The sequence below is a fragment of the Bombus affinis genome, chromosome 12, assembly GCF_024516045.1.
Source record: "Bombus affinis isolate iyBomAffi1 chromosome 12, iyBomAffi1.2, whole genome shotgun sequence".
NCBI classification, from domain to species: domain Eukaryota; kingdom Metazoa; phylum Arthropoda; class Insecta; order Hymenoptera; family Apidae; genus Bombus; species Bombus affinis.
Window position 1 is genome coordinate 2,631,874 of NC_066355.1, and position 22,723 is coordinate 2,654,596.

The following is a 22,723-nucleotide window of genomic DNA, read 5'->3' on the forward strand; positions in this document are numbered from 1 at the left end:
TGTGAAAATGGTAACGCCACGAGTAGTTTTAAGGAAAACACTCGACTTCTGCGTTTCAAATTCTCATATTTTTCGGCCAATACGTGAACTAACGCTCAACCTCAGGATAAACAGCAATCTGTGTTAACTTAGAGCGGCTCGTCAGACCGTTCGTCAAACAGCAGGGAATTAGCCAGAACAGGGGCCAGTTGCTAAAATGCGGGAGAAATATGAATAAACTCTGGGTAGGCTCGTCCAAATACAGTTGAATATACAACATTAAATTTTTTCGCCTCTTACCGTACCCCTTTTCTGTTTGCATAAAATTTGCATGACCGAAGAAATTACATTTAAATTTTTGAAAAATTCGTACACATATTCAATCCATGAAAAATAAAGCAACATATAATTTACAATTCATCTCATTAGTTGCCATGATCACGATTTGAAGATTATAAAAAGAAGTTTGTAATGTGTTGGATGTAATTTTTAATTTCATTTCATGGATCTGAAATCCAAATAGAAATTTTTTAATTTGAAATATATAGGTCCTTAAAATTTCGTCATTCACTATGATGTCAAATCAGTAAATGTAGTATTAAATCAGTATTATTTCAATATTCTAACAGTAAATTAATGGGATATCACGTTTATCCATATTAATGGAGATATAAATTAAATATTGAATTATATTAAGTATATTACACACATATTACATCATTATATACGAAATATGATATCGATTCACACTCGACATGGGACCACAAAGGGTTCAAAACATTTTTCTTATTAAACTAAGAAAATTAAGAAACATACGATGCCACTTCGTAAAAATTTCGAGAAGTCATTAACACGAGTGACTGAGAGATTTATTAAATTTAAAAATTCATGCATTTTTTCCGTCGGTTTATACCATGTTTCATCCCTTGAAACAAGCGTATGCCTTCATCCTGGATAAACGATTTCAATATCCTTCCATCGATTTAACTCCGCGCACCTGGGTAATTTCGTACAATTTTCAATGAACCATCGGAACCTTTACCATCCGCGTCGATGAAGTTGCATCACCGTTGCACGCTCATCATACACACTTTCGAAACTCGATCGCCTGGTCGACGTGGGTGAATCGACCGCGGGCGATGCTCTGGATGATGCATTTTCGTCGTTCTTATTCTCCCCTTCGTTTCTCTTTTCTTGTTTTTTTTCTCAACTTCCCCTTTTACATCCCCGATTGAACACCTTGCACATACGAAAGTGCACCGTGTAGTGCAAGAGAACGGCCAGGCGAAAATTGTTAAGGTCCGGCTCGTTGTTTGATCGCGGACTGAATTTTTGCCAGAAGCGTAGCCTCGAGGTAACCGTGGCGATCCGCGCGCAGATTCTGTCAAGACTGGGCGTGAAGATCGATTTTCTCTGTTTCATGATTTACTGCCGCGATTTTGTGTACCGCCGCGTCTTAAGATTTTAATCGGCCGGACACTGGCACCGCTTCTGCACGATTCATCATTCCTGTCCATCACCGCCGGCAAAAAATCCTCGCCGTTTGCCGCGAACCGCGCTAAACCTTCGCACCCAAGAAGCTGTTCCTCTAGACGATGATTTCTTATTGTGCATGCACAGGGTTTAACACACAGTTTGAAATTTCTTTTCTACGAAACTGGCGAAGAAACAATATCCGGATAACATAAATCTTCTATCCTTCGCGTGTTCTATATCTAAGCTTGGTGTATGCAACACGATTAAAGGCTCGTACAGTTGGGGATAAAATAAGTGAATAGGTATATAAGTATCAATGAAAACCGACTGCTTGTGCTACTAAATGATTTAATCTAGAGAAAGCGTCCGGAATTAGAACAGCTGAGTTACAGATGTAATTGGTTAGAAGTGGTAGAGGAACTCTACTTGTTCTGGAAAATCTGATGAAACAGATCTACTCGACCAAATTGTTTTACTAAACTACTCGACTAAATTTTAGCGTCTACACATCATACGTTACTAAATTACTTGCCACTCAACTAAATTACTCTGTATGAGCCTTAAAAGATTTAGAGATCGATTCTTTGGATGAAATTGTAATCAGAAGTAAGTTTTTCAATGTAGCGAGTCTTATGTCTCTAAAGATTTTAAAAATATTTTTGCCTGAAATTGTTGAGAAATTTCTAGTATGATGTTTCTTTAATTCTACCCATATTCTGTTCGACAAATTTGATTTTAATTTATACCATGAAAAGAATATTTCTAAATACCTAGCAACGTCTGAGTAGCAATTTTCTATTATACAATAGCACAGAACCACGATTTAGCAGTTAATTGTAAGTTGTAGAATCAACCTGTCTTGCAACTGTAGTCTATCTTCCTAGACAAAGATCAGATAATCTAAAAGAACCGCCGGTTTCTGGTCATGGATTGACGGATGATTGATGAAGGCCTATGGCGCCAAAGCACCGCCCACGCGATTTTTATAATTAGAGGCCGCGTTGCTAATAGTTAATTTGTTGACGTAATTTAAATAACGCGCAAGGTTTGCCACGCTAACCGTTTCTCGGAACTTCTGATGCTCAAACAGTAATTAAACGAACGAACTCGATATAGATACTTGATTATTCGGAACGTTATTAACATCGATCGATATCTTTTATCTCGAATGTAAATCGCATTAAATTAATCTGTATAATTTCATTAGAATATTAAATAATTCATTAATAGTCCTACGTAACATAATTAAATAGATTTTCATCAAGTATAGAATTCCAAATTAAAAACCAAATTTTCTCTCAATCTACTATAAAAATCACATGCGGAAATAAAGATATCCCGGAAAATGAATTAAATCGTTAAATAACGAGAGCCACTCACGAGTGTCAGCGTGTTGTGTTATCAGTGCGCGGCGATTCGAATAATTTCATTAATGTTAATGGACAAACGGTTTTTCTATCGAGTCGCCGGCCATAATGATACGTTCCATTGACCATCGTTAATACGGACCTGTGATCAGCGCGATCCAGCTGCCACTTTGTCCAGAAACGAATTTCGCGGCGCGTGTCTTTTTGCCACTTGGAACTTCGCCCCTTTCCTTCCTCTCTATGCTCGCGATGGACAAAACGAGCCTTCGCTTTTTAGTCCTTTCTTTTCTCTCTTCCTCTTTCCACGGTGCAAAATACACGCATCAAAGGTGCGCACACGCGGCCCACTGCGGAAGACGTTCCCGAAGACAAGCAATTTTATCGCGCAAAAACAAATCGCATCTTTCAGAAACATACTTGAGGAAGGGAAGAAGCGTGGCCAATTTTAGGAGGGCGGGACGTTGGTGCACGTGGAGGCGCGTTCCGCGAGACATTTAACACTCTCTCTCTTCTTTTGTCCCCTTGTCGTGGGAAGATGGATCTTATAAATCATAAAGTAAACCGCGTTTAAAGGCTCGAAACGAGAGGGACTCGGTTCGTTGACTTCAAATCGAGGCACCTGCAGCTGGAATTTCGCGGGGAATTTGACGATTTCGTTGACTTTTTATCGAGTTGCACGAGGTGGACCAGAGAATGGGGATATGAGGGTTTCGTGACGTTTGGGGAGGGTAGATTACTCTCATTTGTCGCCAGAAGAATTATTGCGATGATTGATTGGAGAGGATGTGAAGGAAACGGTGGTAAATTAAATGGGATTTGGGGTAGTCACTCTGACTCTATTCGTACTGCATCGAATTAAATGTTACAGAATTTATTTAATATCTTAAAGTGCAATTTTTTTCGACTTAATCCATCAGAAAAAACACATTTTTCTTTTTTTTTTTTTTTTTTAGTGGAATTATTTCTTGGCTATAACTCAATATATTCTTTGTTATTGTTATTACATATAAGATACAAAACATAATGGAAAGTGAAAAAAACAAGTGTCTATAAATACGGAAACATGATTGTTTATTAGTACAAAAAATGTGTTAAAAATGATTTATCGGCTGTGCATTTATCTCGGACAAGCACGAGTGTCAAAGAATTAAAGCGATATTCTTGTTGGATATTAAAAAAAGTGGAAATAATTTGGATATTAAAAGTATTGTTATATTATTGCTAATGCACTTATATTGTTATAGGCAGTGAATATGAAAAGTGATGCTGATAAAATGATTAGAAATTGTTGTAAATCAAGAAGTGGACTAAGCGCGTTTGTAAGTAAAATATCTAAATTTGAGAAATTCAGCTATTTATACGTGTACACTAAATACAAATAGTACGAAAAGGCTTTATAAAAATTTATCTCATTTAACGATTTATTTTATGTTCAATAATAATCCGCTATACTTAATTTGCCCAAATCATTAAGTCATCTTTACCTCCGTACATGCAACATTCTCACGCACGGTACGCCTGAGCCTCCACAAAAAAAAAGTTAATCCTCTTGATTCTGGCAAGCGATGCCTCTCATTATGCCTGAATAAATGAACCGTCCGAACGATCTTTTTCCTTAGCCTAAAACAAACTCATTGCACGAAACCGATCGAAATGTACTCTCACTTACCTTCATGAGGTCACTTAAACTCACGAATTCGAAACTCGAGCAAGAATCGAATCACGCGATCGAGTCCGCAGACGGTTTCACGGTCTACAATTTGGCTGCCTACAGCATCAGCCCACCCTGACACCTGTTATCGAGACGCACGTTCTCTATGATTCTCATGCAAATTCGAACGTACATTGTGCAGCGGTAGCAAGAAAAAGAACTCGAGAAAGAAAAAGTAGCCTGAGCTTCTGAAATCTTATGAGGCTCATTGCGCGTCAGCAGGGCTCTTCACGTGTTCTAAGGAAACGAAGGAATGAAGAAAAGGATAAGGACGAAGAGAGAGGTAGCAAGGAATGGGTGGAGAGTAGGGAGCATTCAAGATTCGGTAAACGGCAGTTTGTGGTATCCGGCAGGGTTCCTTGAGACCGGAAAGGCATCGACGGGAGAGAGATGATTACACGTGTCTTTTTAACACAAAAGGCTCGAAAACCAACACCGTAATACGATGGGGTGACGGGCGCCCTGTAATTCACTAGGTAGAGTCAGAGTCGAGCTTTCGTGATGAGACAACCATTCTGAAAATTGCGATAGTCGCCCCGAAAATAAGGTGAGATTGCTTCGATCTGGCTGGGGCAAACGCCGCTAACCAACGGGCCTTCTCCTGGCCGAATTATTATTTGTTTTTGCCCTGGGCGACCATCACGGTACTTATCGAGTCACCGTTTGCCTCAGCTGCAACGGTGCGTCACGCCCAATCCTCTTCCAGGTGAAATAAGAGCAGACGAACCAGCTTGTTCCCCGAAAAAGCGTGGGTGCTGGGACTTGGTCCACTCCTGGAGAGGCCATTTTGTTCCCCAAGATCGATGCCAGGTTTTTGGCCAAATTTATTACGTGGAATCTTGGTGGAATGGTGATAGGATTGGTATCGGGGACTAATTGAGGAGGGTATTAGTAATGTATTAAGCTTCGTACAATTCCGTCGGTAACTTTGAGAATTCTATGTGAAACTAAACAATCTTTTCTTGTATTCGCTTATGCATATATCACGCTCCTATTCTTCACATAAAAAGATCGAAAGCACCGTGTATGATTTTTCAAAGAATGTGCATTGTGCATATTCCCGCCCTTTAAAATTTCCCATAAATGCATAATCATCCACAATCTACTTATTACAGATCACCTTCGGTAAACCATAGCCGAAGGAATATCCATTCAAAACGCCGAAAATATTCCAGCAGAACATCCGAAAGAATTCTCCATCGGCCTGAAAATAATATATAGTCTCTTCATTCAAAAGAATCCCGTTCTCCATCAGACAACGGTGGATGGTGTAGTGAAAATTAATCGCCGGCTGGAAACGAATATCAGGGGACGGTGGATTATTTTTTGCGCGGCGTCCTATTGAATCGAAAGGACTCCGGAGCCGTGATTCACCGGGACGATCGATGTAGAGGCTAGAGAAGTCTCCGCAAAAAAAGTCGTCGAAGGCGCGAATCGAGTAAATTGGCGGTAGAAGTGGGCCGAAAAAGCCCGGCTGCAATTTCAGCCCCCGGGGCGAAGCGCGGCGCCTCTGGAACGATAATTGATATCACCTGCCATGTAAATATCGGTTATCTGCACGGTCCGGTACCTGTCGGTGGAAAAAGGGCCGCCGGGTTGAAAATTACCGCACAACCGTCGGCGAGATAATTACGTGTTGGTTTTAGAAAAGGGCCAAGCACCGGTTAATTCCACGCTGCGCGACCCGCGCGAAATGCCGCCCCAAGGCCGATTCCTTGCTGATCATTTTTCGCTCCGAATATCTATGCTCCTGGACCATGAGCGTTGAATCGCTTCGCCTCTGTTTCGTCGCTACATTGTGCTGAAATGATTTAGACCGGAAAAGCAATTATTCTCTTTTGTGTTCGCTGAATTATAATGCTTCGATGGGGTCTGTTATTGGAGTGGAATATTTTTAAGTTATGTGAGGTATATAAGTACAGGGAATATAAATGATTTGTAGGTGAATTTGTATGTACAATTGATATTCATTCACAATAACTGTATTTAATTGTGATGTGTGTTTATGGAAATTTGAAAGAATTGGTAAAAAATTTCGATGATCGAAGACAGAGAATCAAAATTGTAAAAAGTTGATTGTTCTTGGATTAAACGAATTGCATATACTGATTTCGAAAACTGCGAGCTATCCATGACACCACAGTTCTTGTCCCGAAATTTCATATCGAAAGTAACTAACAAAAGTTACGAATTTAGAACTTGCACCAGATTAATACTTGCACCAGAGATTATTTTTAGGATTAAGCTACTTTCCAAAATTATTAATGCTAAAGGAACTACGTATTTCTTAATCAGAATGACTTCAATCAGGTAATGATACTTATTATTAGGACATTATCTCTCTCTACATTAATTAAAATAATGCTACCAAATTGATTGATACGTACGTAAAAAATTGAAAATCTGGTACGTGAAAACACAGTCTCACAAATTCTTTACACTTAACAAACTTTTTTTTTTTTTCATCCAACGGAAGAGAGATTACACGTAAACAAACCGTTTCAACTATCGATCAATCTCAATTACATCTCTAAACCTCCAATAATTATTTCGAAGTACACATTGACCCAAACCACAAACGATTTACTATCACGGTACGCAGCACACGCGCCAGTACTCCACCCTTCTTGTAAGTACACGCATTACGTGACTGCCGACATTGAAATAATCACAGCTTAGAGACCACCTTCTCGTATACTACACTCTGCAAACGGTGCATCATCGAATCGTAAAGGATGATGCAGATGGGTGCTGCACTGCCTCGTTTCTCGCGATGATTTGTGCCCGACCGATAAAAGGAAACCACGTGTTACGAACGCCTACCGTTTCGTTTGCTCGCGTGGAACGCCTATTCATAACGCAGCGGCCTCTTAACACCTCGCGATCGCCTCGTATCTCGTCGAAGACTCGTCCGCTTCGTATCTCGCGCTCTCAACACCTTTCTTATCGATGCTCCCTTTTACGCTGCTCTAATGACACGTTTCGCGATCGCTGCGGGCGCGCCGTTGAAAAAGTAGACTGGCAACCGCGCCGTTTGCTCGGCAGCCGGATAGATTCGCTCGACAATCACCGGTTTAGGCAAGTTAGACACCTTCTTTCACCTTCCTCGTGAGAAACTGTACTTTGAAACGCTGCCTCTACTGTGTGTTTAGAAGCTGCAACTGGCAGTTTTTGTATCTTTTCTAAGCAAAGTAAGTATTGGGTGAGGCTCTAGTGTGGATTGGAAATTGGATGACTAACAAGGAGGAGTGCTGAGGACGACGGGTTTTGGTGGGGGAACAATTTATCGGAGGAAAGAAATAACTGCTGGGATCGTGTTTGATAGATTTTGTAAACATTTAATAGAACGTTTAGTTGATATTTGGAATCAAATTATTGCGGTTAGTTAATTACTGCAATCGATTTATTCGACCATTATCGTCATTTTGTTGAAACTATATTAATAGAGATACGCTATGGGTGTAAATACATTAATAATTTTGAACGTAGAGTGTAAAGCAATTAATGATACTGACTTATTAATATATACGTATACACTAATATTAATGCAACATAATATTCATAAAGAAGACAGCTTAACACTCGTTCTTCCCTTATTATCTGTACTAATCCATTGCTTCTTGAGAAATTGATGCAATAGTAAAGACTCGATATAATGAAAAGATTAACAGTTAGAAATCTGAAAATTCTGTTATTAAAGACAAAGAAACAATATTTCTGTATAAATTCACACGAATCACGAATAATGGAAAAATATACAGGGCATAGTACTGCTCAAAGTATATCGTCTCTGGCTGCAGGAAAAACAAAAAATGACATATTAATCAAGAGTCCGTACTTCAATTTTCATTGACAAACCATTCCGAATCAATTTCTGCTCTCGAGTTGCTCGATCAATGACTTTATACGATAAAGAAAATTCCACGATAAAGGAAATTCCACGTCTATCATTAGCTCTACATAGTAAGCTCTTTTAATCTGCCCCGATTGTAGCAATCTATTACTATCTACTTACCATCTGAGTACTATTTATCGCCTTAGACTTCGGTCAACATTCCTCTACCACGACAGATAAACGCTCGAGTAAAAACGAACCCTTTCTAAGCTCGTATCTCTTAAACTATTTCTTATTGCATCAATTCCGAGAGCGGAGGCACTCACGCTCTCGTTCAAGGTCTCAACACTTTTCTCGCGCGTTTGCGGTTCCCTTCGTGGCAACCTTTGACCCCGGCATAAATGCATATTCCGGTGTGTGTGTTCGCAGCTGAATTCCGCGAGCCAATCAATTTAATTGCAGCTTATCACGGTACCACGAGAGAAAAGGCGCGCGTGAACGTTCACAATGCAGCTGCAGCCTGCGAACAGAAACGAAAATCCTTCTCTTTAACGTCGTTAATTACAGACTACCGTTCGAGCACTTTCCTTATCGATCGCTCGAATCGGCTCCTTCCTCGACCCAAATCAAAACTGACACCCGTGACGTTCCAAACCTTTTCATTCTATTTCTCGTCAACGTGAGAAAAAGATAGAACGACCTTTGTTTCAAGGATCGATCGATCGTCGGATTCATCGTGACAGAGCTTTTTTCTGGGAAAGCAGCCACCAGTTCAACAAAATCTACTACCTTCGTTAATTATTGGCTATTGTCAGCACCCCGTTACTCATTCCTATACTGCGCATATTAGTGTACATTTTTGTATTCTCAGAAACATAGATAACACGTTGATTGTCACGGTGGTCATTGGTGACCCACGTTACTAAATTCTTCAAGAATGATAAAATAAAATAAATTTTATGGACTGAAGAATATTCAATAAAGTGATTGACTTGCACATGTATGCGAAACTACAATATAATATTTTGCAAAATTTAAATATTATAGCTGCTTCTAGGGCAAAATACGTTCAGGACATGTGTAAAATACATGTAGTAGTGAACGTGTTAAAGAAATGGAATCTATGTAATGATTTGTTTTAGTTATAATTTGAATGTTTCCCATATACTTTTTGTGCATAATATTATGTGCATTCTGTGTATATGAATTTCGCCATTGAATTCGAAGATTGACAGAATAGTGAAAGGATATCGAATGAGAGACAAAATCGAGAGAAATCAACAGCGAAACGATCAACCCAGTGAATCTGTAAATTCTCAGTTGAAAGGTAGTTTTCAAGGCATCAGGAAATGTTTAATTAAACAATTTTGACTTAATTTTAAATTACAGAGATTTCATAAATTAGAGATAGAAAAGTTACTTCCCACATACGAGGAGATGATATTTTAATGATCGAATTGAGTTTAACAGAAACGCGACAAAACTTACGAAACGATCCAATATTTCAAGCTTTCATCATCAGACATGTACATTATATAAAAGTATTCAGCACGTTATTAAAACGTCCACGCGAGATGAGATGTCGGCCACAGAACCCGAAGAACATATGAACGTGGAGAAAAACGGACGTTTCGCTTTCCCTAAAAGCGAATTGCCTGCTTTGCATATTTATCGAAACTCGTGGTTGGGTGTCACACGCGCGTGGAAAACGAGCGGATCGAAAGCAGAAGGGGACTGAGGTGAAATGATACGTTGCCAATCCGTTATAATAGCCGGTTGTCCCGGAAAGTTGTGCGTTCATAGGCGATTTTCCATTAACGGCTATCCGAGATCGGCGAGAATCGACCGTGAAATCGAAACTCTCTTTGGCTTTCAAATCGACCATGTGACTATTAAATTCGCGAACTCCGAAGGTTGAATACCTGATATATTGAATATGCGATATCGAGCCTCGAATTTTACATGCTTAAATCTATGCAATATTTTAGACAAAATTGTAACGTTATCTCGTTTGGAAAAGAAAACATTTGAAATCGATCACTTCCAAATATTTTTCTTGCATTTTACGTGCCTAGATATCAATAAATTCGATAGTATTGTTGACAAAATTGTAAATTGTTGAAAGATGAAACTTTCGAAATTAATTGCTTACAGATATTTTCTATAATTTTGTTTAACATCCGATTAAACACAGGATTTAATATTACATTTGATGATTTTTCCCTTTTTCCAATAAACAAATTTTTACAATTTGTAAATCTTTTTCCAATAATATAATAAAGCGTCTTAAAATAGTCTGGATATCTTTAGAGTTGATTTTACTATAAAAATGTAATTATTCGACTATACCGGATATTCATGCGTGAACAAACATGGTCTAAGTGCTAAAAGCAAAGAGATCGTTCTTTAAAGCACCGACCGAGTCAGTACGATGATTTAGGGACCATAAAAGCGGAGCTCTTTGTTTAATAGGCGGAGCAGGGAAATGCAAATTCCTCGAGTTAATTCTCTCTTTCTATCATCTCGTTCGCGGATGTTATAAATTAAACAAGAAATCGGTAGAAGGATCGGTTTGCGAAAAGGGATCGACAAGATGGGAACGTTAATGTATTCATTGGTTCGTTACGACGTTGAAATATGTTTTTAAGCGCGCGTTACGTGGCACGGTTAAGTGTCAAAAGTCCTCTTTCAACAAACACGCCTCCGCGCGAAACGAACCTTCCACAAGTATCAACGTCGAAGAATCGTTCCTCCCTGTAAGAAAGAAACGAAAAGAAAAGAAAAGAAAGGAAAAAGGAAAGAAAACATGTGGGAAACAAGAGAAAAGAGAAGGGCGATAGAGTCCGCTATTTATGGCAACCTAATTAATTCCTGTGTATTTTCGACCACTTCTCATGCAAAACACCATCACCATCCCTCCTCCAGTGTACGCGTGTCTTTATGGCTCTTCATGAGATATAAATGATCCGATAAAATGCTTAAGCGGCGCGCTGAACATCGTACCGCCGCCAATTCGTGCCGCCAGGACGCTATTATTATAGAAAAATAAAAGTATGGTGAAGCCGCGGGAGACACGTACGCAGCCTCCGCCACACTGCCGATCTCATGAATATTCATAATCGAGCGAAACATTCTTAGAACCGCGTGGTTCGATTCGCTGTTTATTTTACGAAACTCGAACCAGGCGTCTCCACCTCCGGTACGCGATATCTCGATCTACCCGTCTATGGTAAAAAGGCGACGCGACCGTCCGTTCCAGGAGGGACCAGCCTGACTCTTTATTTTTAATAAACGCCAGTGGCTGGCCGAAATCCTTTGGGTGGATATTAAAACCTAGGGCAGACGTCGCGACGTTAATCAGACCAAATTTTCACGATGCTCGTTTCCAGCTATGGACATTGATTTATGTTCTAAGGAGTTTGAGCGAGTTTAGAGTTGGACACTACGGATTCCACCCATGCTTTGATAAATTACCATTCCGTATCATTTTTGAAATTTACTTGGGCTAAGAAAGTATCTTGGGTTTTTGAAGCGATAGTCAAATAATTGGTGGAACATTGTTTTAACACAATTTTAACTTTGGCTTGAATGGTAGAACTTATTTTCGTGAAATCTTCTAGATATTGCAGAATTGTTACGAGATAAATGGTATAAAACGGGTTCATTAATTTGTATAATATTTTCATTCGCCAATGTCTACTACGTTCATTTGGGATACAGTTACTTTGCTTAAACCCTGGAGCACGAAATATTATCATAGATCTCCTCAAATTCCGAAATAGCATCGAATTCCAAACTCGAGCTTCAAGTATTTCAGATGTTCGTTCCAGAAACCATTTTCATGAAACTCGACTAAGAGACAGAGAATCGTGCGCTAAAGCATCTCTAATGAATCATAATTTACATTTTACGAGACTGAAATAAATTTAGTTGACGTATTCGATTTCACCTTAGATCAGAAAGCTTGGGATACCATATATGAATTTAAAAAATATAATTCATCGCTTCTAAATATGGCGAGTATCAAAAGTGGCTATACACCTTACAAAAATGAAATTCGTATGACATTCACGTAACTATGTCTTTTAACATTATATAATTTATATTCTTATTTATATCATCATTATATAATTTGTACCCTGAAACACTGTATACCTTCTTTTTAAATAAATTTCGTGGTTTCGATCTTGACTCACTGTATAGCATCAAAGATAAAGTACTTCCAAACAACAAAGCCTTCGAAACATGCCTGGTAAAAACCACTCTCACTGAAAATATCATCTTGACCTCCACGAAACTCTTCCTTCCCATAAAAACCACCACCAGCATGCTCTCCTCATCTCCACCGAGTAAATCACGGAGTATTCAGATTTCTCGGCACGATATGCACCGCGAGAGCCGCGTAAATCGCGTGGAGAGCGAAGCACGGGGTCGTCAGGAATTAAGACTCTGTCCATCCTGATGGCGGGTTGTCACGCAGGGAGTGCGTAGCAGCGCGTTGCACTGGCTCGATCGAGCGGAGAACGTTCTCACAATTATTGCCGGTTTTATTGCGTAACCACGTTTCGCGCGAGCGCCGGGGAGCGAGGCGTAGGAGCGGCAAGTCTCGAAGGAATCGCATAAAATTAGCATTTCCATCGGCGTACGCCGCTTCCCACGGTGCGGTACGCGCGCGGCCACGCTTGACCGTGTGCAACGTGCATACGTGTGTCGAGACTTAACCTACGTGGAATAACAAGAAGCATCAACGATCGCGTTCCTTCCTCGAACCGAGAATCGAAACGGAGGCCCTCAAAGATAGGTGAATCCTCTTGCATCCGCGTCGGCAACCGCGACCCGCTTCGTGGTTACACGCACGCATCCCTAATAGGCTTAGCTCCGCCGGCAGATTAAAGACCGTAGGATCTCGCGTGGCTCCTGCCGCTATCGTGCTTCTTAATGTTTCGTTAAATAATTTAGAATTTCCCTCGAGTATTACTCCATTATAAGTTCCTTGCTGAGTTTTATTTCTGTGTGTTATGACTACAGTACTGTGCAAAAGTTATGGATCATGTACTACTGGACTTTTTTACACAATTGATCTAATATGACTAATTTTTTTATTTTAGATCTAATATTAGTTTTAATTTTACAAGTCACAAGTGACAAATTACACTATGATATATTTTCTTGTATGATAGTAACAAGATTGGTAACGAACCAGAGGAGATTTTATAACCAAATTTTATAAGATGCAAATTATATGATTATCTTATCTATAATTTGTAACTTTTGTTAATTTACTAATATTATTAATTGGTAAATTATTGAGCGAGGACACCAAGGCATCAATATCCTGGCTCGTTAATAAGAAATGAACATGTTTTTGAGAAGTGTTTTCTATGTAGTGTTATTTATTTTTAGTTTTACACGACTCCGGATTTTATTTTTTGATAATTACGTAGTTAAATATCGCGGAATATATGTAAAATTATTTAGAAACAGCCTACAAATGTTAATAATGTAAATCTGTTTTTTTTAAATTCTTCATATATTTTGATCTTTCATTTTATTAGTCCTTTGAAAAAAGGTACTAGTTTAATCTACAGAAGAATGCAAAGTCAACGTTGCAAATTTATGCATCGAATTCTATAGGAGACTTGTTTCCTAATCTGCTATGACTTCGAAGTCATTTACAAGCTGCGATATATTATACGATTCAAAGAAGCTGAAACAATTTCTTAAACGCACGCCGTCATATCCCAAAATGATAATTTCTTAATACCAACGAAACATAAATTACGAATACTTTAACGACATAACAAACCCGAATACATTCCTGCATTAAACAGCCGAGTTTAAATGTGACATTCCTGAAGTGCCTGCATAATATCTCTAAATATCAAACAAAATTTTACCCACACGTTGTAACAAAAATGTCACAAGCAGTTGTAACTGCAAATAGAAAAGTAACATTTTACCAAAAAAAGAAAAGATTATCCATGCCCCAAACTATCTTTTAAATCACAAAATCAAATTCTCCAAACAAAACTTCGAACGAGAGAACTCAACGATAAATATCAAGCATCGAATAATCAGAAGCAAACCGAGCGAATGATAAAACACAGTGCTTATCTCGCGCAGCCACAGCCGGCTGCATAATCGGACGCGTTTATTTTTTCCGCGTTAATCGCGCAACACGTGCGCCGCGGGATCGAGCCGCCGCCGTTAATTTCGCAATAATTCGCGTTGCACGGCGGATTTACGAGCGTCCCCGCAACGAAGACGCGGAGTGTATTTACCTGCGGTTCCAGCCTTGCCGCTTACCTGTTACCTCTTTGCCTGTTACCTCTCTGTAGGGACACGTGACACACGCGAGTGGCACGCGCGGCGCGCGCTCGCCTCTTCCAATGGTAGAACCAGTTCTCCGTGGAATAGAAATAACGTTCTTGCCTCTCTCCTTCCCTCCCGCTGATCTTACCGCAGTCTCTTTCTACTGTTCGAGCACCTCGTGCAACCGCGATGACCCCGACGAGACGGCCCCTTCGAATCGGAGTTCTAGGTAGTTTAATTGAACAAACTTCCTATTAACGATCGTTATCGGAACCGAGTCAGGGCTTGTAAAGTAAAATAAGGAATGGGATGGAAGCGCGGATATTAAAGATCGAGACTACGTTTAGTTAGCCTCCTGTTTCCAGAGGAAATTGCTTTGATAGAGTGGCAAAGAGATTTTGGAATGAGTGAATTGCTCTGTCAGATTGAGATAAGAGTTTACGAGAGCTTTAAAGAAAATAAAATTAACGAGTTCTGAAAAATAGGTCTATTAGTCTATAGCAAATGTGCAGTTACTATAAAAGGTATTTTATATATATTTATTATATATATATATATATATATATATATATATATATATATATATATATATATATATATATATATATATATATATATATTTATAACCTTATCGTCCAATGAGCGTTTTTTTTATTAGGTCTTACATTTCATTTTCATAGTATACAATTATTGCATATCATTTCATAGTATGATATCCTAATCCTAACCCTAACAATAAGTGATATGATACTTAATATAATTAGACCTAATAAAAAATAGTATTTAAATGCAATAATAAATGCAGTGCTGTACGAATACTTTACTTAGCCACTATACATATTTTGTACTGAGTGAGTTGAAATACCATTTTAAATTTTAATTTTTATTTATTTCGTAGATGAATAACAAAAGAGCGAGGTTCTTTAAGAATAAAGCAAGTACCGTCGATTCATATTCGCATGCCATAATTAAATTTTGGAGCATAGAATGTCTGATGTGGAAAAATTTATTGTGAAATAGAGAATATTCCAAATATTTCAAAGATTTGCTCGTGGAGAAGATATTTTATGGGAAGAGATTTAATGATTTAATGGAAGAGATTTAATGAAGTTAAAGGAGAGAGTTTGCAAGTTGATTAATTAGAAATTTCCACGTTTGAAACTGCGCGTGAAATTTGAAGTTTAAATTTTGAATGCGAAATACTAGTTTAAATAAAATTGAAACTTCAAATTCGAATTTCATTTAAATTAATTCAAGGAAAATAAGGAAAGTAAAAGCAACGGATGAATCTATAGATACTAAATTTTCCTGGTAGTAGTTTCAAACTGGTTTCGAGGCAAACAGCGTGGTCACTAAGTGGCCGCTGGAGATTTTCATAAGAATTCAGCTCATTGTTCCTTCACTTGTGAAAAACACAATAGACTTGGAAGATTTCTCAATGGTATACTTTAAAGCAACTACAAAGAAATTCTGCTTTTGGTCATTACACTTTCGTACATCGATGATCAGATGAAAAAGATTCACAGGGTCTTATTTTGGAAACTACAAAACTGTTGGTTGTATTTATCGGCGACCTTCTTTTCTCAAAATACAATCGTATACAATCGGCATACTATTCTTTTCGCCGGAAGCACGCTTCATTTTTCTCTTTTTTCACATTTATGACATGTGGCACGCGAGTTTTTCACCACTTTCGGGTTTCCAAACCATTACTATGGTCTTTTTGCGAAGTATGTACCACAGAAACGTTTGTTATCTTCCACAAATCTTAAATCCTGAGAATTTTCATAAAATTGCCTAGAAAATTAATAATGATCACAACAATAACAAGCATAACAGTTAATTAATACTAAATATTGGCGTAATATCCAGTAGGTAATATTATATTGAAAGAGAAATTGTATCATTAACATCGTTAAAAAATTTAAAAAAAAATGGAGGAATAAGATAGCTTTAGGTACTTATGTGTTAGGAAAGAAGCAACCAACGTTCATTAATCAAAATTTATTTAAGAAACATTATGTGTACAATGAAGTAAAGAATAATTCAAGTTCATTATTATGTATTTGTTATGCATATTATATCGCATCATGTAACCTTTCATTCTTTATTTGTGATCGGTTCTAATTTAGTAACGGAATTATAGAATGAATAACGAACCCTCAAAAGCTATCAACGTTCGCTGAAGAAAAGTAATAATAGTGATCACCGATTTCCTTGATTGATTTTTGATGGATTTTCTGATTGCTGTACCCCTCGATCGGTGCCCATTCGTTTTAAAACAATCTTCATTTCCTTTGTTACGAGCTACAGTACCGTGATACATGAGGGTATTTTGCTATACAACATTCATTATAAAACATTCCTACATTTCGAAATTGCGAATTATTATTGTTTAGTACCGTTCGATATGGCCAATAAAGGTACGTTTATGGTTGCACTGACTGCGTTTCAGTTGTACTTTCACGTTGCATCAGAGATCCTCGATCGGCCGAAATAATAATCGTAAGTTGCGTATAATTTTTCTCTTGCAATCAAAATTACGAATCTCCATTCCTGGCTTAAGTGCTCTCGCAAATTTATGCTTCCTGTTTGAAGAGAAATATTTTTCTCTTTGTAATATCTACAACGCTACTTAAGTTTCCGTCATGTGTTTTATTCCGCCGTAACATTCCGTGTATAACGATTCGTATTTCGAATAAGATATTTAAAGTATAGTCAATTTTTGAACAAAACGCTTGGAATTCATTACGTTACAGAGTATTTCCATTTAGTTAATTACCAAATACGATACTTGAAGTCTGGCAAATTTCCAAATATAATATTCCATGTGTTTGATAAGCTTTCAAATTTAATATTTGGAGTAATAAATTAATTCAGTATCCCGAAGTTACCTACCCTGAAAGTAAAATATTTCAAGTTCTATGAACTTCTAACAATATTTGCTAAATACCAATGTTTGCATATTAAAACTTCACAAAATTAACTTTCGCTTTATAAAGATCTGCGTTCTTAAAAATTAACATAGAACTAAAAAAGTATTTATGCATCACCCCATAATGTCTAAATCAAAGTACCGCAATTTATTTTCTAACAAAACAAGTTCTCCCCTATAAAATTCATAGTTATTAATACTCTTTAAAACTCATAGAAATAAAATTGTCGCGATTTCGATTGACAACTTAGTCGTCCAGGAACACAATGAACAACAGATACAAAACCGATGGCGGACTTTCTCTTTCCTCTTACTTGACACTTTCTATCGATAAAGCGATTTGATTAGCGTTAAAGGAGAAAATGGTGAAGGGGAGAGATCTTGTGGCTACGTGATCTCGAACGGACGAGGAACATGCCCCTTATCAGATACGATATTATTACATTGAAACAATGCTACGGGACTCGATATTAACAAAGCAAACTCGTTCAAGCATAACGAGAGCACAAGCGTATCTCGTCGAGCCAATTACAGGAGAACCGAAACGAAATTAAAGATGCGTATCGATCGGACATCTGTTTAACAACGTCGGATTAACACTTTCTCCGCAACGTCAATTAAACGATCGGCATCGATAAGTCGATTGGCAAATTCAGAAGCGTACGTGACGATCAACGTATCGAGGTTCCTTCGATGATTAGCAACGTATACTATCAGAGAAACGCATTTCGTACGTGACACGCTTGTGGATATTCTGACGAGGAAGATTATGTTTTCACTATATGAATTACTTATGGTTGTCTATATTAAGTCGCGAACCTTGCAGCGTGAGTTGCGAATTTACGCTGTTTAATTTTATTTTCTTAACACATTCAGGAGCTTTTACTTCATTGCTAATTATATTTAGTAAGATTATTTCTCTGTAAGAAATATTTTTAAATTACTTATGATTTGTTAGTGGCGTTAAATATTTAATTTTTTTATTTTTAACCACCAAAATTTTTCAAATTTCTTTAAATGTCGAGCACTAATTCTATCACATCCATGATCGTCATCACTTTGCCCAAAACTCAACAGTTAATTAGTATTCTACAATCTTACGTCACCTTCCACAACCTTTAGGGAGCAGTGAATTGGAAAGTTATTTCCTTGAAATAACTTGTTCAGTAGCAGCTAATTTTCCACACTCTCGACTTCGCTCCTCGAAGTTAATTTTTCACAAGATGCCTCGGCGAACTATTTATTATGAGGCTTCTAGAACAGTTTCCCTCAAGTTTGAAAGTGCAGCTGACACTAAACAGAAGCGTACGTAATGCAATTCGCCGCACGTTTTCCTATAAAATCCAAGATTCGGTTATGAAATATTACAAATGAAGCACGGTTAATTTGCAGGCTTCCCCCTTAATTATCAGGAAATGGATTCTTGTTAGCACGATTCGTCGAGAGTCTGTGAAACATTTCGTCCAAGTATAAATTATTTGGCAAAGAACATGAACGCCTACCGTTCTATAGCACGGTGTTTCTAATTGCGCTGTATGCATAGCTTTAATTAAGGACTCGGCCACGTGGATGTTTGATGAATAGTCTCAGTGGCAAAGGTCCAGGAACCGCGCATCGATTTCATCCCTGCCAACCGAGCATCGTTGGAATAACCATTAATTCTCAAACTTCCGGCCCGCGAAAGTCGCAATTACACGAATTATCGAATCACAAAGGTAACGTTTTGATGGAGGTCGTCACTTTAGATTACGGGCTTCTCTCAAATCATTGCCACGACTTACGCTTCACGATTCTGTTTTAGTTGATACAGACCATCGCAACGGGCTAAATTATTCGAAATTATTCCTGTGTCACGTATTTTCTGCTGTGTGAGATAGCGCGTTGAGATTTGAAATCGTTATGGATGTACTTCACATTTACGGAATATATTCGACGAAAGGTTAAATTGATTTTTATAAAGCGATAGGCTGTCAGATCAGAAGTATTATGCTACTTAAAAAATATGAAGAAATGTTTAAGATGATAGTTATGCATATGTACTTCTTTATAAAATAATCAATGAAATGTAATTCTAGGTTGGTTTGAGAATTATTTTATCACGATATATTGAGAGTTCGAGAAAGAATGATAGTTTTCTAGATTAATAAAGAGAAAATTAATGAAAGCTTTACAAGTTCCACGAATTTCTAAGTCTCCCCAGACACTCTATCACTCGACAATAATTCGCCCAAACTAAGCTAACGATAAAATATCTCAGCAATAAAAATTTCTCGTCATCTCGTTTAAAAATATAAATACCGCGCATCATCAAACCCTTAAAACCCGAGAAAAAATATTTGAATGTGGCGGCGTGCATTATAAACTGTCAGTGGTTTTTTCTTGTTTCGCGATGGGACGCATTCTCGGTGATTAATCGAGATTCCCCGTCGCCAGGGGTAATTCTTAATGCGTCGGCTGTCAGGTTAGTCGGCGAAAAACGAAGAAGCCTTTACGCACGTGGGAGTAAAAGGGGTGTACGCGACCCAGTTCCAGACCGGTGTATCGGTAATTTAAGATCGATAAACCACGATCTATCGGCGTGATCCGGTTACGGGGCGGCGCGGCTGGGATTAAAAAATATATAGCCGTTCACAGGGTAATCCCTTCATGCTTGGAGAAATAATACGGGAATCAGCGGAACACGAGAGCTTCGATCAAATATTAAGTTTCCTGGATCGAGCCGAATGTGTACTTGATATTCGGTAGAAAAAGTGGATTAAAAATATCATGTTCCGCGATATTATACCGTATGCAGCCGCGGTCCATGCACCGAAACCAACTGTCTACCAACAGTATAGCCCAGCAATCTTTCGCTTGATGCTGGATATATCCAGCGATGGTTAAGTTTAAAATCCCCTTTGCAAGCCTTTTCACGGTTTTACGTTTCATAAACACGACGATGTGTCCGAGGGAAGATCAAGTACAAGGGGTTACGTAGAGGGGGTTGAAAGGAGAAGAGAGACGAAGAAGAGGGAACGATGAGAAACGAAAGGCTTATCATATTTTCGTACTATGGGACAAATCCTTAAATCTTGTTTACAAGCAGATTCTACAATACCGGGTGTAAGGGATTTAATGCGACTCGTGGCCGATCTTCGCAAAAGCCTCCTTTAAAAGTGTAATTTACTGCGAAAGGATTATTCGCCAGACCTGGACTGGACAGGGGAAACGCGTTTTGTCACGGAATGTCTGTCAAACACGTTCTTTACGCGCTCACAAAAGTGTGAATTATTCCGATACCCACGTATCGGTCATGTTTGTTATTTAGCATTCTGAGATTCTCTCTGTGTATGCATAGAGGAACGGATCAAGAGGAATTCGACTAGTTCTCTGTATGTATACTGTCCGCTGGCTCGAGAATAGGGAACTGTTTACTGGGCGAAAAGCTGAAAAGCGTTTCGGGATTGTTACCTCTGAATCATACTTTTTGGGGGTTTTATCGAAAAACATGGAAGTTGTGTGTAAACTGGGCAGGTAGGATCAAAGCTTTATAACATGATATTCGAACGGTAAAGGTAAATTATTTTGCTTTGTCTTTATTCGGAAAACGAGAACGAAGCAAATATGTGGAAGAAATATGAGTTTTAGCTTTGCCGTGAATGAAATTTGAGAAGAGTTGAAAAAATGAAAAAATTCAGAAATTTGAAAATTTGAACATTTGAAGATGCGAATATTTGAAATGTCTAACATTTATGTATGTAAATATTAAAAATATTGAATATTTAAAACCCATAAATTTTATTGTAATTGAAGCTTATCATTCAAGTTGGATAATATTCTCGTGAAAACCTCGTAATTGCTTGTCTCCGGCAAATCTACTCGATGATAGTTACGGGCAGAACCTATTTTGCGATAAATCGAGTTGGCTTTAACGTGGGCTGAGATTGGTTGGTCCCGACTGAGAGATGGCACCCCCTTTTTCTCCTCCCAGCAGGGTGTATTCTGGCTAGCGAAGCGTCTCCTAACAGGATTACTATGACGCGATTGTGTACGCGTCAAGGAAATAGAGCGGCATTGTGGATCTCGACCACTCAGATTGGATGCTGGCCAGACTGAAAATTAGGACTGGCCCTTTCACTCCTGTATATTAAATATTTCTTATGCCACCGTTTTGTCGGTGGACATCTGCCCCCTTGTATGCAGTATCGAGATGTAGATTATATAATCGTATATAAAATATTTTCTAAGGCGAATTTATTGTCCATAAAAACAGACACTCAAAAATTAGAAAGAAATTTTTCTTCCATTTTTAACAAGCGATCTGTTACAATCCGTTATAAGCGATTATCAATTTATCAGCTTCGTAAAGATTTTCATGCAAGGAAAATTACATTCAGGAATATTCCTCTACGGTAAGATGTCCTATCCCTGAGCAATAAATTCAATCAAAATCGCTTTCCTGATTAAGATATTCCGCAACAAATGTTCTGAAGCTGTGAAATGTTTATAAGTTTATAAACGAACAGGGGACAAAAAGTTACGAAACACGCCTAAGACGTCTTAAAAAACTCCAGAATAATTTCCTCATTTTTCTCTTTGACTTAGGCAATTTATTCTTTCGATCTAGTACTAGAAGCTTTCCTGTGCCCGACGACAACCGAACTTACGCCATTACGGCAAGACAGACTGCGTTTCAACGCCCACCACTTCTTAAGGTGCCTCGCTTGATTTAGTTGTGTCAAAAAAGGCATCGTGACAAAGTTGGTGCGATTTTTCAGTCTTACCAACGCGTTGATAGCGGGTGATAGGTTTTCGTGAGCGAACTTGTTGACTGTTATTCGAAACACCAGACATAGAACACCCCATTTGTCTGATCCCTTTCAGTCCATGTATAAGAAGGGTTGAACGCATCTTTCGGTTATAAATACACCGGAAATTGCTAGCAGTTTATTCATGTTCTCGTCACCCTTTTCATGTAAGCTCGCGATAATAGGGGGCGGTCTGTTACACGCCATTTGAAATCAATCGTGTATTTATAGATTATACGACTGAATTTGGAGATTACTTAAAAACTTTCGCTTCTCTCAGTTACCGAAAACATTAGTTTTAATTCTGCCAAATGTTTCTAC

The 22,723-nt window shown here is 38.3% G+C and overlaps 1 long non-coding RNA gene across 1 annotated transcript; it reads right to left on the minus strand.

Moving 5' to 3' along the window:
• Window positions 1-7,693: 7,693 nt before the first annotated feature.
• Window positions 7,694-14,825, minus strand: LOC126922472 (uncharacterized). The gene is made up of 3 exons (XR_007712786.1): window positions 14,650-14,825; window positions 8,549-8,888; window positions 7,694-8,327 (listed from the first exon to the last, which is right to left on the minus strand). It is a non-coding gene; the product is annotated as an uncharacterized LOC126922472 (long non-coding RNA).
• Window positions 14,826-22,723: the final 7,898 nt, after the last annotated feature.